Below are 27,455 nucleotides of genomic sequence, written 5' to 3'. Positions count from 1 at the left end.
AACAAGAAGATATCTGGTACCCACCAACCCCAAACCACCGGTGTTGTACATGTTACCCAAGATACACAAGCACCCCTCAAGACCGCCATTTAGACCTATTGTTTCCACCAAAGGCAGCATCCATGAGAACACTGGAAAATTTCTAGACAAGTATCTACAACCCATTGTGCTCAAAACCAAGTCATATGTACGGGATACTACTGACTTTCTTTTGAAGCTGGAATCCTGCATGGAAGAGTTAAAAAACTCAAAACTCATCATGTGTACAGTGGACGTCTGTTCACTATACACCTCCATCCCCCATGATTGGGGTATAGACGCCATAGAGCAAGTTCTCGCTGCATCTGATCTCGATTCGGATCTGAAAGTGTTCCTGATAGAACTTACTATGTTTACTCTTTACCACAGCTACTTTTGGGCCCAGGACAAATGGATACATCAACTAAATGGTACGGCCATGGGAAATTGTGCAGCTCCTTGCTATGCGAATATCTTCATGAAACAATTCGAAGAGACACACATTCTGAATCAAGCGAGTTGGTTAGAGCATGGAAAATTATACCTGAGATATATTGATGATATCTTCCTGCTGTGGGGAGGCTCCACCGACACACTGGCTGACTTTCTGATGACCTGGAATAACATTAACAATCGTATCCAATTCACATGGGAATACAATGAGACATGTGTTCATTATCTGGATGTGGAGATACACAGAGAGATAGGAGATTGGTCCACCACCATCTTCCGAAAGCCCACTGATAGGAACTCCACGTTGCACTATAAGAGTTTTCACCGTCTTGGTTTGAGAAATAATTTACCCTATGCTCAACTACTCCGGGTTAAACGAATTGTTTCTAAAGAACAAGAGAGCAAAAAAGAGATCAAGATCGTGCTTGAGAGATTAAAGGCACGGGGATATCCCCCACCAATCCTTGATTTGGCTGTGGATAGAAGTGAGAAAATAACGAGGAGAGAACTTCTCCAGTTTAAACCGAAAAAACATACAGACCGCATGGTGGTGGTCTCGAAATATTCGGTGATTTCCAACCAATTTCAACGTATCATTCGTAAACATTGGCCCATCTTGTCCATGGAACCAGACTTTCAGGGCCTTTTCAGCCAACCTCCTATGTTTGCTTTCACCAGAGGTAGAAACTTAAAAGAAATTTTGACAAAACCTAATGCAAAAGACACTCATACTACGTATAAAGGTTTAAAACCCTGTTACAACTGTAGTAACTGTAATAACTGTATTCCAGGTAATACGATTAACCATCCCATGAAAGGTTATCCAATTAAACTACGAGTCAATGCCACTTGCAACAGTAGTAATGTCATTTATCTATTAAAATGCCCCTGTGGGAAATGTTACATAGGCCACACTGAGAGAAAGATCCGTGTCAGGATCCTTGAACACAAGAGTAACATTAGAACTCAGAACTTGAAATCCACAGTGGCTACACATTTTCATGAGAACCGACACAGTGTGGCTCAGTTGAAATTTCAAGTGTTGGAACAAGTCAAGGTTACTATGAACAACAAGAACACGTTACTAAAAAGGGAAAATTTCTGGATCCGATTTATGTCCACCATGGTGCCCCATGGTTTAAATGACCGTATGGAATTCCTATGTTACTTGTGACATTCTCTATGTTTATATGTTATCATTATTTTGTGCTTTATGCCGATGAGTCAGATTGTTTGAATGTATATTTTTACTATGCTTTCATTAGATACTGAGGAGATTTGCACGTTCCATCATGGCCCCCATAGTAACGTTCCCTATCCCAGTCCTTTTTCTATGTTGCTTCCCCTTTGCTGTTTTACTCTGCTGTGTACCGCGAGTTTGGTTGACTGTTTTCCACACGGAACTCCGCGGAGTTCTAGCGTAGTTACGACTCTGTAAGTACCCTCCTAGGGACCTTGACTATTGTTTATATGTTACTAAGTTAGCTGATCACCGTTTCTGGATCGGTATACCTTGTCTGTTATTTCTATGCGTCTTACGCAAACTTGCACATTGCTATCTTGATTTATGCTGTTATTGACCTGGGGTTAATAAGGGAAGCTTAGCGGTCAATGTTTGCTCGGTGATCCCAACCGGAGCTCTTGTGTTTATCTTCATATTTTATTATTATTTTTTTGTTGCACCTAGCCTGATTTTGTCTAGTGATGTTTTTCTCTCACACAGTGAATTTTAGTAGTTATTCTTTCTTTGAACTTGTCTGTTTGAAAATGTCTAGCTGATTCCACATATTTCTGTTTTTTGCTTGTAGAGTAATCCCCTGAGGAAGGGCGTGGCCCGAAATGCATCGGGATTTGCTATCATGTGTAACAATGCTTCGTTGATTAAGATATCTTGAATACCAACCATCCAGTGATTTATGTTAAACCCACAACGAATGGAGAGTTTAATAAACTGTGAATGTTGGACTAACACCATGATGTGTTGAAAAGAACTTTTTTCTATAACACAAGACCTCCAGGTCCCCCCGCAGTAGTGCTCGAAGGTGCTCTCTCCCAAGTGGGAGAGCTATGCATTAGTTCTTTTGGATTTCACACTGCCCGGCCAGACAGTGATTCCCTCCGAGCACACTACAGAATTGTAAAAAATTTGCAACTTTATCGTTTTGAACTAAGCTGTGCGAGTTCCACCCACTGATTGAGTATTCTCCATTTTCTGACCCAGGAGCTCAGCACGCCGCCAATAATTCATAATGAATTTCGATTCAGTTTCAGGCATGACCGACCAAAAGGCGAGTACGTTCGCCTTCACCGTGGAAGACGCAGATAAAATTTATGGCATGATTCATGAAGACATCATCTCCACTGCAACCACCCGCAGTGTAGAGAGTAACATCAGACAATTACTCTACTTGCTCAAAAAAGAATCCAACCAGAAGTTACACGCTAGTACACTGGTGCGGTACCATCGTGCCCAATGCATCCCGCGGGGCCTGAGGGTCCCCTTGAAACCTTTACTTTGCAAAAACAATGTGAAATTTGTGGAGCGATGGTATTCCATCCCCAATAAATGTTCTCTCGACCTGATCCTCCTGATCGTGGAAGAGTTATCAAAGACATTGGAAGAATTATCCCAGGAGATAAAGACCATAAGGAATGAGCTGGACAATGCCATGTCCGAAGAAGATCTTAACAAAATGTTGGAGGATGTTAAGACTCAACTTGAGACACACACACGTGAAACACAGGAAAGAAAGTTTCGGAAATTCAAACGAGATACTATAGACTATAAGCTCGGCGAGGTGTACACCTGGGCAGAGGTGTATGCCCGCCGACGCCCCAACAAGCCATATAATCCTTTCTCAGGGAATGAAACATCATCCTCGGAGGATGACAACAGACAGCGATCCGCTCGCACGACACCCAATGCAGAGTCGCAGACACCAAGCACTTCCACTGAACCTGCGGTTCATTTTTTAGAACAAGGCCAGGATCACCCACCAGATCCCGGAAGGGAAAAACCCGTCGAGGAAAGAGAAAAAACAACACCGCCCGCTATCAGGGGCAAGAGAAGCAACAAACGACGATGAGTTCTGAGGATAACTTAGTCATTAACATCTCTTCAACACAACTGACCACGGAAGAGATTAACACCCTCCAAAAGGGACAATCATTCGTACCCACCACTCGAACCAATACCTTAGAGTTAGAAGTCAGTGCTTTCAAACTGGTACGGAATATCCGACTACGACATTTTTTTCAGAACACCAACCCGATGCCACCACAAGAGGAAGACATGCTTCGAGGACTTCGTCCACATAGCACTTTTATGGCTCCACAAAGTCATAAGATTATCGACTCTTTCGAGAACTTAATAAAACAAGAGATTGCTAGTTTACCATTTCAACAACCGTTGAAACACGGGAATTTGTCTAAAATGGAAAGAAACATTCTAAAAAAACTGCCCGATAATCCCAACATCACCTGTCAGAATGCTGACAAGGGCGGTGCCCTGGTGGTTATGGACACCACCTTCTACGACAACCAAATGCATACTCACATCTTGGACACCAATATATACAATGTTCTGCCGGAGGACCCCACTCGGGAGTTCTCGACGAGCTTAACTCATATCATCAATAGAGCATTTGACAATGGCACTATCAATGACAAAACAAGAAGATATCTGGTACCCACCAACCCCAAACCACCGGTGTTGTACATGTTACCCAAGATACACAAGCACCCCTCAAGACCGCCATTTAGACCTATTGTTTCCACCAAAGGCAGCATCCATGAGAACACTGGAAAATTTCCAGACAAGTATCTACAACCCATTGTGCTCAAAACCAAGTCATATGTACGGGATACTACTGACTTTTTTTTGAAGCTGGAATCCTGCATGGAAGAGTTAAAAAACTCAAAACTCATCATGTGTACAGTGGACGTCTGTTCACTATACACCTCCATCCCCCATGATTGGGGTATAGAAGCCATAGAGCAAGTTCTCGCTGCATCTGATCTCGATTCGGATCTGAAAGTGTTCCTGATAGAACTTACTATGTTTACTCTTTACCACAGCTACTTTTGGGCCCAGGACAAATGGATACATCAACTAAATGGTACGGCCATGGGAAATTGTGCAGCTCCTTGCTATGCGAATATCTTCATGAAACAATTCGAAGAGACACACATTCTGAATCAAGCGAGTTGGTTAGAGCATGGAAAATTATACCTGAGATATATTGATGATATCTTCCTGCTGTGGGGAGGCTCCACCGACACACTGGCTGACTTTCTGATGACCTGGAATAACATTAACAATCGTATCCAATTCACATGGGAATACAATGAGACATGTGTTCATTATCTGGATGTGGAGATACACAGAGAGATAGGAGATTGGTCCACCACCATCTTCCGAAAGCCCACTGATAGGAACTCCACGTTGCACTATAAGAGTTTTCACCGTCTTGGTTTGAGAAATAATTTACCCTATGCTCAACTACTCCGGGTTAAACGAATTGTTTCTAAAGAACAAGAGAGCAAAAAAGAGATCAAGATCGTGCTTGAGAGATTAAAGGCACGGGGATATCCCCCACCAATCCTTGATTTGGCTGTGGATAGAAGTGAGAAAATAACGAGGAGAGAACTTCTCCAGTTTAAACCGAAAAAACATACAGACCGCATGGTGGTGGTCTCGAAATATTCGGTGATTTCCAACCAATTTCAACGTATCATTCGTAAACATTGGCCCATCTTGTCCATGGAACCAGACTTTCAGGGCCTTTTCAGCCAACCTCCTATGTTTGCTTTCACCAGAGGTAGAAACTTAAAAGAAATTTTGACAAAACCTAATGCAAAAGACACTCATACTACGTATAAAGGTTTAAAACCCTGTTACAACTGTAGTAACTGTAATAACTGTATTCCAGGTAATACGATTAACCATCCCATGAAAGGTTATCCAATTAAACTACGAGTCAATGCCACTTGCAACAGTAGTAATGTCATTTATCTATTAAAATGCCCCTGTGGGAAATGTTACATAGGCCACACTGAGAGAAAGATCCGTGTCAGGATCCTTGAACACAAGAGTAACATTAGAACTCAGAACTTGAAATCCACAGTGGCTACACATTTTCATGAGAACCGACACAGTGTGGCTCAGTTGAAATTTCAAGTGTTGGAACAAGTCAAGGTTACTATGAACAACAAGAACACGTTACTAAAAAGGGAAAATTTCTGGATCCGATTTATGTCCACCATGGTGCCCCATGGTTTAAATGACCGTATGGAATTCCTATGTTACTTGTGACATTCTCTATGTTTATATGTTATCATTATTTTGTGCTTTATGCCGATGAGTCAGATTGTTTGAATGTATATTTTTACTATGCTTTCATTAGATACTGAGGAGATTTGCACGTTCCATCATGGCCCCCATAGTAACGTTCCCTATCCCAGTCCTTTTTCTATGTTGCTTCCCCTTTGCTGTTTTACTCTGCTGTGTACCGCGAGTTTGGTTGACTGTTTTCCACACGGAACTCCGCGGAGTTCTAGCGTAGTTACGACTCTGTAAGTACCCTCCTAGGGACCTTGACTATTGTTTATATGTTACTAAGTTAGCTGATCACCGTTTCTGGATCGGTATACCTTGTCTGTTATTTCTATGCGTCTTACGCAAACTTGCACATTGCTATCTTGATTTATGCTGTTATTGACCTGGGGTTAATAAGGGAAGCTTAGCGGTCAATGTTTGCTCGGTGATCCCAACCGGAGCTCTTGTGTTTATCTTCATATTTTATTATTATTTTTTTGTTGCACCTAGCCTGATTTTGTCTAGTGATGTTTTTCTCTCACACAGTGAATTTTAGTAGTTATTCTTTCTTTGAACATGTCTGTTTGAAAATGTCTAGCTGATTCCACATATTTCTGTTTTTTGCTTGTAGAGTAATCCCCTGAGGAAGGGCGTGGCCCGAAATGCATCGGGATTTGCTATCATGTGTAACAATGCTTCGTTGATTAAGATATCTTGAATACCAACCATCCAGTGATTTATGTTAAACCCACAACGAATGGAGAGTTTAATAAACTGTGAATGTTGGACTAACACCATGATGTGTTGAAAAGAACTTTTTTCTATAACACAAGACCTCCAGGTCCCCCCGCAGTAGTGCTCGAAGGTGCTCTCTCCCAAGTGGGAGAGCTATGCATTAGTTCTTTTGGATTTCACACTGCCCGGCCAGACAGTGATTCCCTCCGAGCACACTACAGAATTGTAAAAAATTTGCAACTTTATCGTTTTGAACTAAGCTGTGCGAGTTCCACCCACTGATTGAGTATTCTCCATTTTCTGACCCAGGAGCTCAGCACGCCGCCAATAATTCATAATGAATTTCGATTCAGTTTCAGGCATGACCGACCAAAAGGCGAGTACGTTCGCCTTCACCGTGGAAGACGCAGATAAAATTTATGGCATGATTCATGAAGACATCATCTCCACTGCAACCACCCGCAGTGTAGAGAGTAACATCAGACAATTACTCTACTTGCTCAAAAAAGAATCCAACCAGAAGTTACACGCTAGTACACTGGTGCGGTACCATCGTGCCCAATGCATCCCGCGGGGCCTGAGGGTCCCCTTGAAACCTTTACTTTGCAAAAACAATGTGAAATTTGTGGAGCGATGGTATTCCATCCCCAATAAATGTTCTCTCGACCTGATCCTCCTGATCGTGGAAGAGTTATCAAAGACATTGGAAGAATTATCCCAGGAGATAAAGACCATAAGGAATGAGCTGGACAATGCCATGTCCGAAGAAGATCTTAACAAAATGTTGGAGGATGTTAAGACTCAACTTGAGACACACACACGTGAAACACAGGAAAGAAAGTTTCGGAAATTCAAACGAGATACTATAGACTATAAGCTCGGCGAGGTGTACACCTGGGCAGAGGTGTATGCCCGCCGACGCCCCAACAAGCCATATAATCCTTTCTCAGGGAATGAAACATCATCCTCGGAGGATGACAACAGACAGCGATCCGCTCGCACGACACCCAATGCAGAGTCGCAGACACCAAGCACTTCCACTGAACCTGCGGTTCATTTTTTAGAACAAGGCCAGGATCACCCACCAGATCCCGGAAGGGAAAAACCCGTCGAGGAAAGAGAAAAAACAACACCGCCCGCTATCAGGGGCAAGAGAAGCAACAAACGACGATGAGTTCTGAGGATAACTTAGTCATTAACATCTCTTCAACACAACTGACCACGGAAGAGATTAACACCCTCCAAAAGGGACAATCATTCGTACCCACCACTCGAACCAATACCTTAGAGTTAGAAGTCAGTGCTTTCAAACTGGTACGGAATATCCGACTACGACATTTTTTTCAGAACACCAACCCGATGCCACCACAAGAGGAAGACATGCTTCGAGGACTTCGTCCACATAGCACTTTTATGGCTCCACAAAGTCATAAGATTATCGACTCTTTCGAGAACTTAATAAAACAAGAGATTGCTAGTTTACCATTTCAACAACCGTTGAAACACGGGAATTTGTCTAAAATGGAAAGAAACATTCTAAAAAAACTGCCCGATAATCCCAACATCACCTGTCAGAATGCTGACAAGGGCGGTGCCCTGGTGGTTATGGACACCACCTTCTACGACAACCAAATGCATACTCACATCTTGGACACCAATATATACAATGTTCTGCCGGAGGACCCCACTCGGGAGTTCTCGACGAGCTTAACTCATATCATCAATAGAGCATTTGACAATGGCACTATCAATGACAAAACAAGAAGATATCTGGTACCCACCAACCCCAAACCACCGGTGTTGTACATGTTACCCAAGATACACAAGCACCCCTCAAGACCGCCATTTAGACCTATTGTTTCCACCAAAGGCAGCATCCATGAGAACACTGGAAAATTTCCAGACAAGTATCTACAACCCATTGTGCTCAAAACCAAGTCATATGTACGGGATACTACTGACTTTCTTTTGAAGCTGGAATCCTGCATGGAAGAGTTAAAAAACTCAAAACTCATCATGTGTACAGTGGACGTCTGTTCACTATACACCTCCATCCCCCATGATTGGGGTATAGAAGCCATAGAGCAAGTTCTCGCTGCATCTGATCTCGATTCGGATCTGAAAGTGTTCCTGATAGAACTTACTATGTTTACTCTTTACCACAGCTACTTTTGGGCCCAGGACAAATGGATACATCAACTAAATGGTACGGCCATGGGAAATTGTGCAGCTCCTTGCTATGCGAATATCTTCATGAAACAATTGGAAGAGACACACATTCTGAATCAAGCTAGTTGGTTAGAGCATGGAAAATTATACCTGAGATATATTGATGATATCTTCCTGCTGTGGGGAGGCTCCACCGACACACTGGCTGACTTTCTGATGACCTGGAATAACATTAACAATCGTATCCAATTCACATGGGAATACAATGAGACATGTGTTCATTATCTGGATGTGGAGATACACAGAGAGATAGGAGATTGGTCCACCACCATCTTCCGAAAGCCCACTGTTGGAACCCGGCTATTTCGGGTAGGCTAAGGCTGACGCCAAAGCCAGGCCGAAACCACCATTCCAGTCAGGGCAAGGAAGTCACACGCCAAGATAACCCCTGCTCACCCTCTAGGTAGCATGGCGCGAGCAGTCTAGGCTAAACTCGGAGGCGATGTGTAAAGCATTTGCGTCAGCGCACGACAGCAACAACATTCTAGGCACACCACAAAAGAGACTCCACACAAGGTTATATTAAAATAACTTTTGTATTGTCAAAACATATCAGATAGAAATCACACATGTACATTGTGCCAACTGGCACGGCAATATTCACAAGGGATTATTTACAAGACAGGGCCACATGGGCCACTGTCTGAATCAACCCTTTGCAGATATAGAAATACTTGTCAGAAATTAGAATAAAAGTATATAAACTTCACTGTAACACAAAGTAACAGTTATAGATTACATCCAGTAACTACTGGGGACAGGTAAGTACCACCTACGCAACCCTAAACCCCTTAGGAGACTGTCGCGCAGGGGACCAGGACCTCACTAGGACCACCTGTACTAAAAGAACAACCACCTAAGTATCACACAGCATTTAGGGGTCTAAGAAAGAACACATTACCCATGATGCATAGATATACATTCAGAGGAGTAGTAAAGAGAAACACATAATGTATAAACCTACACATTCAGCGGTGTTAAGAATAAAGCACATGATGCAATAAAATTACATTCAGAGGTACCAGAATAATACAGTAGCGCAAACGTCACATGATGTCTAAAACATTCAGAGGTGCAGGAATAACACATAATGCAGGAAAATACATTCAGAGGTGCAGTAACCATACAATTGCGCAAAACCTCCATAAGCCACCTCCTGTGGCAGTCCCTAGGCCAACTGGCCTTGTTGGGGCTAGAACGCCCTGAGTCTCAATGTCAGGGCCTAAACGATGCAGGGGCCCACTACTTGCTGGGCCCCTGGGAACACTCACAAGGGCCTAAACGTTGCAGCTGGCACTAAGTGCTGCGCAGCTGTGAAGGCCGGCCACCACTGTGCCCTCGCTGTCCCACACAGGGACTCTCTCCTGAAATTGCGCTTAAACGGTGCAGCTGCCCACTAATTGCTGGGCAGCTGGAGAATCATCAACACTGCGCCAGGGCCCTCACTGGCCCTCAGGCGCAAACTGCGCCACGCTGGAGCCACACAGGCTCTACACCCACCTATGTCCACGTTGGAGCCACACAGGCTCTGGCATTACTCGTGCCCAACGTTGGAGCCACACAGGCTCTGGGCATCACATGCCCCACATGTAGCCACACAGGCTCTGCACCCACGGTGGGGCGACCCACTGCCATTCGGGGCCGCCCTTTCTCAGTGCCTCGAAGCGGCACCAACATGCAGCAGTGAGGGCCCTCAAGAACCCCTCGCGGGCCCTGTAATCACGGTGGGGCGACCCATTGCCATTCGGGGCCGCCCTTCTCCTCAGTGCCTCGGCCGGCACCACACGGAGCTATCTCCCCCCACAGCCCTTCACTCACCGGGGCTTCTGTGCGGCGGGGGCGGGCTTCGGCGGCATCTGCGGAGCTCCTGCTCCACGCAGACTCTCCTCGCTTTGCCCGGTCCCCCGTCTCGGGACCGGGACTCAGGGTGGAGCCAGCAAGGCTCCCGGCAGCAGTCCCTTCTCGCGGGGGTGAAGGCGGGGCTCTCCCGACCACATGGGAGCCTCGCTACTCCCGCGCCGGACTTCTCCCTCTCCTCGGGGCTCCCTCAGCCGAGAGGAGCCCCGCGAACGGCCGCCATCTCCCGCGCCTTCTCCTTCTGCTCGGGGCCGCCTCGACCAGCCAATCCCGTCGCGGCCCCGATGACGAGTCTCCTCTCCTCCTCCAATCACGGCCCGACAGGGGCCATGACGCTGCGCCGCACAGGCCTATCCCGTCGCGGCGTTGGTGAGGGGGCTCGGCTCTCTCAGCCAATGAGAGCGCGGCGCCTTCGGTTCGGCAGGCGCTTCCAAGCCCGGGCGGCGGCGGTGACTGGGAGGCAAATGCCGGGGGGCACCGGCCAAAGCCCACCAAGCGCCCCCCAGCGCTAGGACACAATAAAGCGCTCCTAAGCGCTATGGCCAAGGATAAAGCGCTCCTACGCGCTAGGGGGAAATCAAGCGCTCCAAAGCGCTAGCAAACAGGCAGAGCGCTCAGGGGGAAGCTCAGCGCCTCCGAGGCGCTAGAAACACAGTTCCAGCGCTCTCCACAGAAAAATGCAGCTTCTCCATGCTGCAGCCGCCCCAGAGCTTCCCAGGGGTAAGCCAAGTCCCCCCCCTCATCCCAGGCAGGGCAGAGGGGTCCCCCAGGAGTCCAGGAAAGTCCATCAGGAGTCCAGGGGCTGGGCAGGACTCAGGGAGTCCCCTGAGCCCAAGCAGCAACACGCCCCTGGCAGATTCAAGTCAGAAAACAAGAACAAATTGGAAGGGAACACAGCCCCTTCTTATACACAGAAAAGGCTTTGAAGTCTTTTGAAGTCTTTGTGTCAGCGAGCCCCTAAGCCCTGGGTGTATCTGGTTTCCCTCTCCTGTCAGCCTCAGGTCAGAGGTGACAGTGGGTCATCAGGAGGGAGAGGCAGCAGGGTGGGCTGACAGGCGCAGCCTGGCACCACCAGAGCTCTTCCCTCCGATCCGTGACAGCAGACGGGGGCCTTTCATCTACGGCTGACTCAGACCCCCTCCTCCAGGCCTGGCAGACCCCATCCTACTCAAACAGACAGTCCATCCACCAGCAGGCCCAGGCTCATCAGCCAATCACGTGCCAGCAGACTCACTACACAGTTATGCCAACTTCTAAAAGTGGCGCTTCTAGACTAGACACAGCCATGCCGCATACACCATTCTGCAGCATTCATTCTCACGAGTTCATACATATCAAACTCGACCCTGCACTCCCCATGCATCAGGAATCTACCAGGGGCATACATATTCCCCATTCATTCCTATGGGAGGGCAGGTCACTCACCATCCATACACAGAGAGCACACGCACTTTACACTGTACTACAGTGAAAAAGTGCGCGGAGGCCTAAAATCACCAACCCAGGTTCCAAAAACAGGCTAGGAAAAAGCAAAAAGTCACGGGGTGAACCTGCCCAAAGGACCGGGTCCAACACATCCCCCTTCCAGCCAAAACGCAGGGTAGACCAATCACTACACTGATGGTCTTCAATGCTTTGGGCGACAAAACCCACGGACACGGGCCTGCACGGCAGGGACCTTCCAGTTTTTCGCCACTCTGAACCCACATAGATTTCCCTCACCAAAAGCTCTCTGGCACAACTAGGATACCCCACTGGTACACACTAGTCATCCACAGCCAGGACCAGGCCCTAGGCCATCCAAAGATCACAGGTCCTAACCAATCCACAGAGTGGGGGCAGAAGCCCCTGGCACACAATAGCCAATCTCCACTCTCTCTCTCAGGGTAGCTACACTACCACTGATCCTACAACCTAGGGACCACACCCTCAGGCTGACTAGAGGTCACGGCAAGAATGCCCGATCCTACCTCTACTCCACCAATGTTAGAACTGGGGGTCTCTAGTTGGCAGAGGTAAGTACCTTAGACCAAGTAGGGACCCTTGCTTCCAGTCAGGGTGAAGGAATAACCCTCACAGGGAAGCACTCACCAGAACACAACTCTCCTACCAGATCAGGACCTCACTCCGTCACTGGTCTACCACCTGGAAACGATTCCACTTCTGAGGTACAAAGCACACAGCACAGTCCCTCTTCAAGCAGGTGGGGGGACACAGCACACAGCAAAGTCCCCTTTCCTCTACCTTAGTGGAAACAACAAACTGCAGGCGGGCCCCAGAACACACAGCAAGGGCAGCCCCCTCGGTCTCTTCAGCTGATTCACTTTGGTAGAGTTCCTCTTGACCTAGAAGTTTCCTAATCTCCCAACCTAGGATTTACACCCTTAAGTTGCACCGGGGTCAGAAGTACACCGTCCTTCTGCACCCCCTTCCAGTTCCATGATCACAGGCACAGTATGTCTCAGGCTAGACAGAGCACACGCCAGCGGCGTAGCAGCGACACACTCTCCTCCCACCAGGGTCAGAAGTAAGGACACCGTCCCTCTGCACCCCCCTCCAGAGTTCTGCACCCTCCCACCTGGGAGCGGTACCCCTGGAAGCCAACAACCGGTCAGGACACTGACTACAGATGCCCTTCCCTCCAGGTCAGGCTGAACCTGAACCTGGCCTTCCCCCTCCTCGGGGAACGACCTCCAGAGGCCCCACAAATGGTCAAGCACTCTAGACGGTCAAATGCCCAGCGAACCAGGACTTCTGCACCCTCCACTTAGGAGCGGTACTGCCCAACACTAGTGTTGTATCTAAGTAATGATGTCATTATCTCAACTAGGACCGCCGGAGTTCTGATTACAGACACTCCCCGTCCTCTAGACACAGGAAGATCCTCTTCAAATGACTTGTAAGTACAGCCTAGGCCCCTGACCTGGCGCTCCCTTAGGGAACCCTCCAGGCCCTGAGAAGTGTTTCGGGCCAACGTGGGACACACCGTCCCACACTCACTCCGCCTCCACTGAGACAGGACGTGAGCCCCTACACCCCTACCATCCTAATGGGACATAGCTGGGCTACACATGAACCTCTTCACCTACACAGGATCATCAGATACCCAAGCCACTACTTTTAGAATCACTCCCTAATGCGTCTGTAAGACATCTAGCACACTGCCAGACATCCACCTTCTTGTCCAATGCCTCCGCAGAATCTCCTGCACACCACCAGAGGTACACCTCACGTGCAAGCTCCTTAGAAAAAACTCACACCAACTCCTCCAGTTCAACACAGCACTCATCCACACACTCCCCCCCCAGACTGGTGAGACAGTTCCTCACTGCCTCTGACTCTCAACCTGTCACCCTCTTACTGAGCACCAGGCACCATACTCTGGGAACTGGGAATGGGAATTCACGCACTGGACACATTTAAGCTGCCACCACTGGATCCTACCATACGGGGGAATCCAGACACACACACTACGCTCAGGGAATAACCACACTCCTGAGCAAGCAATTTCTCCTCCACACTCCCTCTCTTCCATCTACCCACACAGGGACAGGAATAGGAGTTGGACACTGGACCCAGCAAGGGATTCCTAATCTATGGGAACCTCCCCTCTCTACTGGCGTCCCGCCCTGTCATTTTCTCTCACCTGCCACTAAACATAAAGCGCAGGAACCCCATCTGAAAATGACACTCTTGAGGAAAAACAAAATCAAAAACAATAATCCCAAACATGTGACTATCTGAAAAACGCAGAGTTTTTGTAATGTAGCCAGTTGTTGCTATGGCACTGGGCAAACGCAAATCCAAATCCGCCCTGCTGACCCACCAACGTTGGAACCCGGCTATTTCGGCTAGGCTAAGGCTGACGCCAAAGCCAGGCCGAAACCACCATTCCAGTCAGGGCAAGGAAGTCACACGCCAAGATAACCCCTGCTCACCCTCTAGGTAGCATGGCGCGAGCAGTCTAGGCTAAACTCGGAGGCGATGTGTAAAGCATTTGCGTCAGCGCACGACAGCAACAACATTCTAGGCACACCACAAAAGAGACTCCACACAAGGTTATATTAAAATAACTTTTGTATTGTCAAAACATATCAGATAGAAATCACACAGGTACATTGTGCCAACTGGCACGGCAATATTCACAAGGGATTATTTACAAGACAGGGCCACATGGGCCACTGTCTGAATCAACACTTTGCAGATATAGAAATACTTGTCAGAAATTAGAATAAAAGTATATAAACTTCACTGTAACACAAAGTAACAGTTATAGATTACATCCAGTAACTACTGGGGACAGGTAAGTACCACCTACGCAACCCTAAACCCCTTAGGAGACTGTCGCGCAGGGGACCAGGACCTCACTAGGACCACCTGTACTAAAAGAACAACCACCTAAGTATCACACAGCATTTAGGGGTCTAAGAAAGAACACATTACCCATGATGCATAGATATACATTCAGAGGAGTAGTAAAGAGAAACACATAATGTATAAACCTACACATTCAGCGGTGTTAAGAATAAAGCACATGATGCAATAAAATTACATTCAGAGGTACCAGAATAATACAGTAGCGCAAACGTCACATGATGTCTAAAACATTCAGAGGTGCAGGAATAACACATGATGCAAGAAAATACATTCAGAGGTGCAGTAACCATACAATTGCGCAAAACCTCCATAAGCCACCCCCTGTGGCAGTCCCTAGGCCAACTGGCCTTGTTGGGGCTAGAACGCCCTGAGTCTCAATGTCAGGGCCTAAACGATGCAGGGGCCCACTACTTGCTGGGCCCCTGGGAACACTCACAAGGGCCTAAACGTTGCAGCTGGCACTAAGTGCTGCGCAGCTGTGAAGGCCGGGCACCACTGTGCCCTCGCTGTCCCACACAGGGACTCTCTCCTGAAATTGCGCCTAAACGGTGCAGCTGCCCACTAATTGCTGGGCAGCTGGAGAATCATCAACACTGCGCCAGGGCCCTCACTGGCCCTCAGGCGCAAACTGCGCCACGCTGGAGCCACACAGGCTCTACACCCACCTATGTCCACGTTGGAGCCACACAGGCTCTGGCATTACTCGTGCCCAACGTTGGAGCCACACAGGCTCTGGGCATCACATGCCCCACATGTAGCCACACAGGCTCTGCACCCACGGTGGGGCGACCCACTGCCATCGGGGCCGCCCTTTCTCAGTGCCTCGAAGCGGCACCAACATGCAGCAGTGCGGGCCCTCAAGAACCCCTCGCGGGCCCTGTAATCACGGTGGGGCGACCCACTGCCATTCGGGGCCGCCCTTCTCCTCAGTGCCTCGGCCGGCACCACACGGAGCTATCTCCCCCCCGCAGCCCTTCACTCACCGGGGCTTCTGTGCGGCGGGGGCGGGCTTCGGCGGCATCTGCGGAGCTCCTGCTCCACGCAGACTCTCCTCGCTTTGCCCGGTCCCCCGTCTCGGGACCGGGACTCAGGGTGGAGCCAGCAGGCTCCCGGCAGCAGTCCCTTCTCGCGGGGGTGAAGGCGGGGCTCTCCCGACCACATGGGAGCCTCGCTACTCCCGCGCCGGACTTCTCCCTCTCCTCGGGGCTCCCTCAGCTGAGAGGAGCCCCGCGAACGGCCGCCATCTCCCGCGCCTTCTCCTTCTGCTCGGGGCCGCCTCGACCAGCCAATCCCGTCGCGGCCCCGATGACGAGTCTCCTCTCCTCCTCCAATCACGGCCCGACAGGGGCCATGACGCTGCGCCGCACGGGCCTATCCCGTCGCGGTGTTGGTGAGGGGGCTCGGCTCTCTCAGCCAATGAGAGCGCGGCGCCTTCGGTTCTGCAGGCGCTTCCAAGCCCGGGCGGCGGCGGTGACTGGGAGGCAAATGCCGGGGGGCACCGGCCAAAGCCCACCAAGCGCCCCCCAGCGCTAGGACACAATAAATCGCTCCTAAGCGCTATGGCCAAGGATAAAGCGCTCCTACGCGCTAGGGGGAAATCAAGCGCTCCAAAGCGCTAGCAAACAGGCAGAGCGCTCAGGGGGAAGCTCAGCGCCTCCGAGGCGCTAGAAACACAGTTCCAGCGCTCTCCACAGAAAAATGCAGCTTCTCCATGCTGCAGCCGCCCCAGAGCTTCCCAGGGGTAAGCCAAGTCCCCCCTTCAGCCCAGGCAGGGCAGAGGGGTCCCCCAGGAGTCCAGGAAAGTCCATCAGGAGTCCAGGGGCTGGGCAGGACTCAGGGAGTCCCCTGAGCCCAAGCAGCAACACGCCCCTGGCAGATTCAAGTCAGAAAACAAGAACAAATTGGAAGGGAACACAGCCCCTTCTTATACACAGAAAAGGCTTTGAAGTCTTTTGAAGTCTTTGTGTCAGCGAGCCCCTAAGCCCTGGGTGTATCTGGTTTCCCTCTCCTGTCAGCCTCAGGTCAGAGGTGACAGTGGGTCATCAGGAGGGAGAGGCAGCAGGGTGGGCTGACAGGCGCGGCCTGGCACCACCAGAGCTCTTCCCTCCGATCCGTGACAGCAGACGGGGGCCTTTCATCTACGGCTGACTCAGACCCCCTCCTCCAGGCCTGGCAGACCCCATCCTACTCAAACAGACAGTCCATCCACCAGCAGGCCCAGGCTCATCAGCCAATCACGTGCCAGCAGACTCACTACACAGTTATGCCAACTTCTAAAAGTGGCGCTTCTAGACTAGACACAGCCATGCCGCATACACCATTCTGCAGCATTCATTCTCACGAGTTCATACATATCAAACTCGACCCTGCACTCCCCATGCATCAGGAATCTACCAGGGGCATACATATTCCCCATTCATTCCTATGGGAGGGCATGTCACTCACCATCCATACACAGAGAGCACACGCACTTTACACTGTACTACAGTGAAAAAGTGCGCGGAGGCCTAAAATCACCAACCCAGGTTCCAAAAACAGGCTAGGAAAAAGCAAAAAGTCACGGGGTAACCTGCCCAAAGGACCGGGTCCAACACCCACTGATAGGAACTCCACGTTGCACTATAAGAGTTTTCACCGTCTTGGTTTGAGAAATAATTTACCCTATGCTCAACTACTCCGGGTTAAACTAATTGTTTCTAAAGAACAAGAGAGCAAAAAAGAGATCAAGATCGTGCTTGAGAGATTAAAGGCACGGGGATATCCCCCACCAATCCTTGATTTGGCTGTGGATAGAAGTGAGAAAATAACGAGGAGAGAACTTCTCCAGTTTAAACCGAAAAAACATACAGACCGCATGGTGGTGGTCTCGAAATATTCGGTGATTTCCAACCAATTTCAACGTATCATTCGTAAACATTGGCCCATCTTGTCCATGGAACCAGACTTTCAGGGCCTTTTCAGCCAACCTCCTATGTTTGCTTTCACCAGAGGTAGAAACTTAAAAGAAATTTTGACAAAACCTAATGCAACAGACACTCATACTAAGTATAAAGGTTTAAAACCCTGTTACAACTGTAGTAACTGTAATAACTGTATTCCAGGTAATACGATTAACCATCCCATGAAAGGTTATCCAATTAAACTATGAGTCAATGCCACTTGCAACAGTAGTAATGTCATTTATCTATTAAAATGCCCCTGTGGGAAATGTTACATAGGCCACACTGAGAGAAAGATCCGTGTCAGGATCCTTGAACACAAGAGTAACATTAGAACTCAGAACTTGAAATCCACAGTGGCTACACATTTTCTTGAGAACCGACACAGTGTGGCTCAGTTGAAATTTCAAGTGTTGGAACAAGTCAAGGTTACTATGAACAACAAGAACACGTTACTAAAAAGGGAAAATTTCTGGATCCGATTTATGTCCACCATGGTGCCCCATGGTTTAAATGACCGTATGGAATTCCTATGTTACTTGTGACATTCTCTATGTTTATATGTTATCATTATTTTGTGCTTTATGCCGATGAGTCAGATTGTTTGAATGTATATTTTTACTATGCTTTCATTAGATACTGAGGAGATTTGCACGTTCCATCATGGCCCCCATAGTAACGTTCCCTATCCCAGTCCTTTTTCTATGTTGCTTCCCCTTTGCTGTTTTACTCTGCTGTGTACCTTAGCCAGAATTCTCGGTTCAGCGTTTAGAAGCGAGATCGGTCTATAAGAAGAATAGCGATCCCGTGGCTTCCCGTCCTTGTGGATCACTACGATAGTAGCGAGACGCTGGTCATGTGTAAGGGAGCCAGAGTCGCGGGACTCTAGAAACATATCACGAAGATATGGAGCCAGTTTGTCTGGGCACAGTTTATACAGTTCAATGGGCAGACCAATAGGGCCCAAGGCCTTGCCAGAGCGGATTGAACGAATGGCAGTAGCCACCTCATCCGCCGACAGCACCGCGTCCATCAGGTCTCTGTCAGCCGCAGACAGGCAGGGCAAAGCAATATCGCGAAGCAACAAATGAGAGTCAGCCTCCGGTCTGTCAGAGACCGGAGCATACACGGTCCGGAAGTGTTCCGCAAAGCAGTCAACAATCGCAGCCGGGTCAGTCACGCACCCTCCATCAAGATTCTCAATCACAGGAACTACACGACTCGCCCTTTCTTTCTTGTCCAGCCACGCAATCAATTTACCCGCCTTATCCCCAACATCATACAGTCTGCCCTGCTGTTCCCTGCTCATGACATTCGCAGCATCAGTAACCAGGGCCTTATAATCTAATGGTTTGAGGCTGAGGGAATGAAGTTTGGCACGGGACACACCGCGCTCCAAGTCACTCTCCAGTGAGGTTATCTCCGCCTCCAGATGGACCACCTCTTCATGCTTACTTTTCTTGGCGGTGGCGATCAAAGATAAAGCCTGCCCATGTATCACAGTCTTAAACGCCTCCCACAATGATACAGAAGATGACACAGACCCCACATTTTCTACAAAATAATGATCAAGGGATTTCACCAATTAGGAACGGGTCTTGGGATTGCGAAGAAACCAGGGGTTTATAGGTGCTACCCGTCCCTCATTACTCATGCTAAGCCAAACTGGGGAGTGGTCGGATATGCCCCGGGCGAGGTGCCTCACCTCCCCAACGGAGGAGGACAGCGCCACCGGTAACAGAATATAGTCGAGTCTGGACAGACTGCCATGGGCTCCAGAGTGAAAGGTGTATTGCGCCTGATTCGGGTGCAGCAACCTCCAACAGTCCACCAGACCAAGTGTCTCCAGGAACCCACTTAACCAGGATTGCGACTTGGGGAGATCCCTGGGGGGGTAGCGATCTATGTCACCGGAGACAACCGAATTGAAGTCTCCGCCTATCACCAAAATGCCCTCAGGGAGCCCCAGTACTACACGCCCAAGATCAGTAAAGGTCGAGGTCTGTAGACCCGGTGGAACATAGACAGTGACAAATGAGACCGTTTTCCCCTCCCATCTACCAGTGAGAGCGGCATAGCGCCCCCTATCGTCAAGATTTCTGCCATTTAGAGCTCTCCCTCATGAGAGTACTAGGGCTGCGAGCTAGTCGGATCGAATTTACAACTTTGCTGGCATTAACACGCTGTGTAATTCGTTTTTAAGGAGATTTTAAATTCGAACAGTGTTTTTTGTTGGGGGCTTCTAAATTGCTTATTTTAAGGGGAATTTTATCTAGGTACACTGACACCCCTCTACACGCTGTTGCTTCATTTTCCCTGCCTCGCCCAGCCGTTTATTGACCCGGTGTAGGCGGCGGTGGGCGCCATCTTTGGTGTGGCTGGGGCTGCGCTCTAGTCGCGCCGGCCTCCCGCCCTCCCAGGCTATTTAGCTTGGTTCTTGCTCTGCTCTCGCTGCCATTTAGAGCTCTCCCTAGTGAGAGTACTAGGGCTGCGAGCTAGTCGGATCGAATTTACAACTTTGCTGGCATTAACACGCTGTGTAATTCGTTTTTAAGGAGATTTTAAATTCGAACAGTATTTTTTGTTGGGGGCTTCTAAATTGCTTATTTTAAGGGGAATTTTATCTAGGTACACTGACACCCCTCTACACGCTATTGCTTCATTTTCCCTGCCTCGCCCAGCCGTTTATTGACCCGGTGTAGGCGGCGGTGGGCGCCATCTTTGGTGTGGCTGGGGCTGCGCTCTAGTCGCGCCGGCCTCCCGCCCTCCCAGGCTATTTAGCTTGGTTCTTGCTCTGCTCTCGCTGCCATTTAGAGCTCTCCCTAGTGAGAGTACTAGGGCTGCGAGCTAGTCGGATCGAATTTACAACTTTGCTGGCATTAACACGCTGTGTAATTCGTTTTTAAGGAGATTTTAAATTCGAACAGTATTTTTTGTTGGGGGCTTCTAAATTGCTTATTTTAAGGGGAATTTTATCTAGGTACACTGACACCCCTCTACACGCTATTGCTTCATTTTCCCTGCCTCGCCCAGCCGTTTATTGACCTGGTGTAGGCGGCGGTGGGCGCCATCTTTGGTGTGGCTGGGGCTGCGCTCTAGTCGCGCCGGCCTCCCACCCTCCTCACACCCTATATAACTGGTACTATGACCAGACGGCGCAGCGGGCTGGCGCAGCGGGCGCGCGCCGAAGCCGCGCCTAAGCCAAGCCCGTCTGCGCCCGTCCGCGACCGGACACGGCCTAGGGCCATAACCCCTGGCCCTCTAGTGCGCTATTCACCCCAGCAATTAAGACAGTTGAACCCTGGCCACTCTCGCCAACACTGTATCATTCTGCCTCTTTCTACTGCAGTGGGCGTTACCCCTTCCCCTTGTCCTGGGTGCCAATACCAACTTCCGCAACCTCGTTTGCCAGGTTCCTCAGCCTCAGATGCCCCTAGTAATATATTCTCGCATGAATCAGATATCACCCACTCTCATGGCTGTCGAGCAGCGCTCATTAATACGCGCTCTCTTCCATGCCACAGCTTACAGATTAACGAGTTCATTCTCGCTCATGATCTTGACTTCCTTTTCGCCACTGAAACCTGGGGAGATGCTGGCTCAGGACCAGACTTTTGCCTTGCAACCCCTGAGGGTTATAGTGTTGCTAGGCATGACAGACATATAGGAAGAGGTGGCGGACTCGCCATTATTTATAAAAATCAGTATCGTACTACATTCGATCCCATACAGTCCACTAATTGTGAAGCAGCTACTTTTTCTATTAATATTAATTACAAACAAGCCCTCAAAGGAATTTTGCTATATCGACCTCCTGGGCCTCGAAATTCCTTTCTTGCTACACTTTCTGATTTTAATGACCACATCTTAAGTTCGACGGAATACATGATACTGGGAGATTTTAACTTCCCTTTGGAACAACAGGGCAACCACGACACCACTCAACTCACTGCTGACCTCCTAACCTTAGGACTTCAACAATTGGTAAAGGGAACCACACACCAGGCGGGACACACACTAGATGGTTTGTTTACCAACAACCCAGACATCTCTGTATTAGACACTCTTCCTCTTACGTGGTCAGATCACAGGGCCATTATCTTTGGTTTACATACCCGGCTTGCTAACCCTCCCCCCTCCAGGCCACGAACAAGGATAGGGACTCGTGCCTGGAAGAATGCAGATATTCTTCAGATGGCGGACATCCTGACACTTTCCTCTCCCACGGGAAGAGCCAACCCTGCTCTCTCAGCCTCCGACTTCCAAGACTGGATTCGGAACGCTGCTGATCAGGTGGCCCCGGAGAAGTTTATGCGACCCAATAGAACAGCTCCGTCGGCGGCTTGGTACACCGAAGAGCTTAGGCTCCACCGACAATATTGCAGGAACCTAGAAAGGCGTTGGAGGAAATTCTATTGCCCCATAGCCAAACAATCCTACAAAGATGCCCTGACAGTATACAAAAAGGCTATTATTGCCCGAAAAAGTGCCTTCTTCTCGGCTCAAATAGAGAATGCCAGGAACTCTGTTAGAGAACTGTTCTCAGTGGTCTCTACTCTGTCCACCCCTTCTATGGGTCCTGGGGCTGAACCCTCTCAGTCTCTTTGTAACGCTCTGTCCAGCTTTTTCACCACTAAGGTGGCAGATATTTACGCATCCTTTGCAGGGGATGCAGGGACAAGATCCAGAGCTTGCAGCGAGGAAGGACTAGCTATTGACCATGATCCCTTTTCCTCCTTTGCCCCTTTTACGCAAGATCAAATCAGCAGACTCGTGTCTACTATCAAGTCTGGCTCCCCCTTGGACCCCTGTCCCCCCTCAGTGATGGCTAACCTCAGTGAGGTGATCTCTCGTCCACTTATGGAAATCTGTAACGCCGCATTTCAAACTGGGCACTATCCAGCTTCTTGGAAGAAGGCAGTAATCAAACCTCTTTTGAAAAAACCCTCCCTGGACCCTACAGCTCTGGCCAGCTATAGACCTATTGCGTGTCTCCCCTTTCCTGCCAAAATATGCGAATCTCTGATGAATAAACAACTCTCAGAGTTCGTCGATACTCACCAACTGCTCGACGAAACGCAGTTTGGCTTCAGGAAAGGGCATGGAACCGAGACCGCTTTAATAAAGGCCTCAGATGAGATCAGGGCTATTATGGACCAGGGAGGTGTGGCCGTCCTGATCCTTTTGGACCTGTCCGCAGCCTTTGACACGGTCGACCATGTTACTCTGGTCGACCGTGTCACAGCCCTGGGGATAAACGGTATGGCTAGAGATCTTATTTCATCTTTTCTGGCCAACCGTACCCAGACAGTGAAGTTGGGCAATTTCTATTCTTCTGTCTCTGCACTCCCATGTGGAGTCCCACAGGGTTCCTCGCTAAGTCCAACGCTATTTAATATCTATGTAGCGGACTTAGCGAGGGTAATAAAGGCCCATGGGTTGCGACTTACATCTTACGCAGACGACACCCAACTGGTTCTGGCGATCCATAAGGACGGCCCAGTAGTGGCAGCTAATTTCCAAAGGGCTATGCTTGCTGTCAGTACCTGGATGTCCTCCAATTGTCTGAGGCTTAACTCGGACAAAACCGAGGTCATGACCTTCGGTAAACTCTCCCCGGAATGGTCCTCTATCTGGTGGCCTACCCAGCTGGGCTCTCCCCCTGTCCCAGTAGAAAAAGCCAGAAACCTGGGAGTTATTTTTGACAGCAAGCTGTCATTCAACCTTCATGTCAATAAGGTTGTATCATCCGCTTTCTTTATTCTAAAGAAAATTAGGAAATTACTGCCCTACCTCCCTACCTCAGCTGGGAAGACCCTGGTCTCTACCCTAGTGTTTTCTAAAATTGACTACGGGAATGCCCTCTTTCTTAATACTCAGAAACTCGTTCTATCTAAGTTGCAGTCCATACAGAATGCGGCTGCAAGAATCCTTCTTGACATCCCCTGCCGCCAGCCTACTACTCCCGCCATTCGTCATCTGCATTGGCTAAGAGTAGAGGGCCGCATTAAATTCAAGGCCCTCTGCATTGCCTATAAGGCAGTGCACGGCGTTGGACCTAAGTTTCTGACTGAAGCGTTTCAGTTGTATACCCCTAAAAGGCAGCTGAGATCCGCTAACACCTGCCTCCTGCCGGTACCTCGCACGAGAACGGCAACCTGGGGAGACAGGCGTTTCCTGGTTGCTACTCCCAAACTTTGGAACCTTTTGCCACTCATGATTAAAACTGCCCCCAATCTGATGAGCTTTCGTAGGCTCCTAAAGACATGATTGTTCAACCAGTAAGCTTGCTGTTCGGTCCCTCTAGCCTCCACATGCGCCGAGACACCTTCGGGTATTTGTTTGCGCAATAAAAATCTCGAAAATAAATAAATAAATAAATAAAGAAGCACAACATCAATTGCCAGGGGGAGGGAGGACCTGACGAGGATACCCACACCCCTAGAACCAGAGGTGAAGCCAGAATGTGCCACCAGACGATACCCTCGCCGATTCATGGCATGGCACGTGTTCCCAACCAGATGCGTTTCCTGTAACAACACAATATCGGGGGAGAGGCGCCGCAGTAGCTGCAACACCACACCTCGTTTTATCCTGTCCCCCAACCCATTGACATTCCAACACATTAGTTTCAACCCACTAACCCCCATCCCAAAAAGATGTGCAGAGTCCACCCCACAACGAACACAATGACCTAATCAAAAAGAAATACGATACGTTGCCTTGAAAGAAACCCGCAAACACCCAAGTACCCCCCACCACCCTCCAACGAGAACCCGTTACAACGCCCCCCACCCTGCACCCCTGCGTTAGACTCAAAAGCCACCCCAATTTGCAGTGTGCCTGTCGCCCCATCATTAAACTAGTCTACGAAAAGAAACCCCTGAGGAGGAAAGAGTCCCACTCCCCCGCCACCCCCGGGTACATAGCAATAGGACACAGTAATAGAAGAAGTATCGAACCCAGCCGAATAGTACGTGAATGTTCAGAAATCAGGAAACATAATGTCACTCTCGTTCCGATACGCCGCCCTCGGCTCCACCCGGATGCCCGGTTGAGTCAGTCTGTTTGGGGAGGGTATCCAGCCAGTCACTAACTCCGTCAGGACGATCAAAGAAGAAAGTCCGGTCTTCATATTCGACAAGCAGCCTGGTTGGAAAGAGCATTGCGTATTTCAGGCCCAAGTCTCTCAGCCTTCGTTTCACTCCCTGGAACCCCATCCTTTGTCTCTGAACAAGCTGCGTGAAGTCCGGGTAGAAACTCACCGTCGTGTTCTCAAATTTGACGGGGCCACTTACTCTCGAGGCCTGTAGGATGGTGCCTCTGTCCCTAAAATTGAAGATCCTGGCGATGATAGGTCTCGGCGTGGCGCCCGACTTCGGCTTTCCGCCCGGCACTCGATGGGCATGCTCCACAGCAAAGAATTTACTCAGGCCTGTGGGGGCCAGGTGATTCAAGACGATGTCCTCCACGAGAAGATCAGTTGCCGAGGCACCAGAGGTTTCAGGGACCCCGACAAGGCGTATGTTGTTGCGCCAGGCCCTATTTTCAAAATCCTCCAGGCGATGAATCATGAGATCGTTGGAGGAGCGCAAGCGTCCAACTTCCGTCTGCAGATCCGAGACATCAGTCGTGAGGCTAGAAGTCTTCAGGTCCAGAGACTTGACCCTTTCATTGGTCTTCGACAAATCAGCTCTGATCAAAGTAACATCAACTGCTACAGTGTCTAGTTTGAGAGCGAGAGCCTCATATTGCTGACCAATGGAAGTCTGCATGTTGGCAATGGCGCCCATGACGTCCTGCAAAGTCAATTCGGCCAACGTAGTCGGATCGTCAGTGGGGCCCTCAAAGGCTCGACTGGCACCACCGGGGGACCCCTTGGGTTGGGTATAGCGATCCATGACGTTGGTTTGAATTAGTCCCCCGCATAGAGGCGTTTTAGTCTTCCGTTTCTCGATGTCAGGCCTGGTGGTCATGTTGAATGGTGAGCCCCGAGGGGGCCCGCGAGACCTGGTGAAAATGGCCGCTCACCCCCAGACCACTGCAAATAACGAAGGTGGGCTGAAAGGGCAGAAGCAGCAGCTCAGTCCAACACCCAAACCCTCAGAACAGTTGGCGTATAGTCAGGTAGCAAAGTTAGGCTGGACCCCGATGGATAAGCGAGGCAACCACGCAGCGACCCAGAGGCAGCGGCCCAGAAACGAAACCGAAAGTCAACTCATGGCAACAGGGGAATCCCCTCAGGCCGCTGTTGTTCAATTACTCCCCGGCGTCTTGGTGTGCCAGCTCCCGGTGTCGCCGTGGGGCGGGCCTCCAAAACCCCGGTCGGCGTATCTGCGGTTCCCGAGGTCCAAATGAAATTTTGAAAACAGCTTAGGTATCAGCTGAGGTTCATCTGCAAGAACCCGTGGTCAAAGTCAGGATATCTTTCAGGATATATGCGGAGGGCAGCGAGGGACTCGGGAGCCCTGTGCTCACGCGGCCATCCTGGATGCGCGCGTAGCTCCTCCCCTTGCCAATAGAGGTTTAGACAGCATTTCGGTCATTGCCTTAAGCCATTCAATAGGGATCCCGTTGGGACCCAACGCTTTGCCGGTATGGAGTGAAGCAATGGGCAGCTGTATCTCCTCCAAAGACAGGTCCGCCTCCAACTCCTCCACCGCGTCCTGTGACAGAGTCATCCCGGAGTGCCGTCATCGCCGCCTCCTCCGTCACCTCTACTTCCGGGGTGTATACCCGTTCGAAGTGGTCGGCCAAGGCTTCCACTATCATCGAAGGGCGCGTATGCAGCACCCCTTCTGAATCTTTCAGTTGCAATATATTTCTACCACCTCCCTTCTTTTTGTCCAGCCAGGCCAGGAGCTTACTGGCTTTGTCCCCGATATCGTACACCCTATGCGCAGTCGCCTCAACATTTTCGACTGTCCGCCGCCTGAGAAGGTCGTCGTGTAGCTGCTGGCAGAGGCGAAGCGTGTGCAGGGTGTCCACCGTCGGGTTTGCCATATGGGCCACATTCGCCTCTGCAAGTTTGGATTCTAGGTCTAGCAGTTCCCTTTTCTGCGTGCGTTTGTGCCCCGCTATAGTCGCAATAGCCTGCCCTCTTAAAACCGTCTTATAGGCCTCCCATAGGGTCATGGGGGACGTAACAGAAGCCGCATTTTCTGCGAAGTAATATTGGGTCATCTTTTTCAGGTCCTTACCGATGTGCGGTATCTTAAGATACCCTGGAAAAATCGGGTAAAGTCTTTTACGGGCACTCTCGGAGCACGACAGGCTCATGGTCAAGGGAGAATGATCCGAGATACCCCTGGGCCTGATCTGCATGTCACTTATGGTGAGGCAACCGTCGCCTAGTGTAAGGAAATAGTTAATGCGAGACAAACTGTTGTGAGTTGCGGAATAATAAGTGTAGTGCTGGCCTTCAGGGTGCAATTGTCGCCAGACGCCTACCAGCCCTTGTGCCTCTAGGAAGTCACTAAAGCGAGACGGATCAGGTGTCTGCATCTGAACCGGGAATCTATCCTGTGTGT

The sequence above is a fragment of the Lissotriton helveticus genome, chromosome 8 (genome assembly GCF_964261635.1).
Source record: "Lissotriton helveticus chromosome 8, aLisHel1.1, whole genome shotgun sequence".
NCBI lineage: Eukaryota > Metazoa > Chordata > Amphibia > Caudata > Salamandridae > Lissotriton > Lissotriton helveticus.
Note: the sequence above shows the minus strand (reverse complement) of the source record.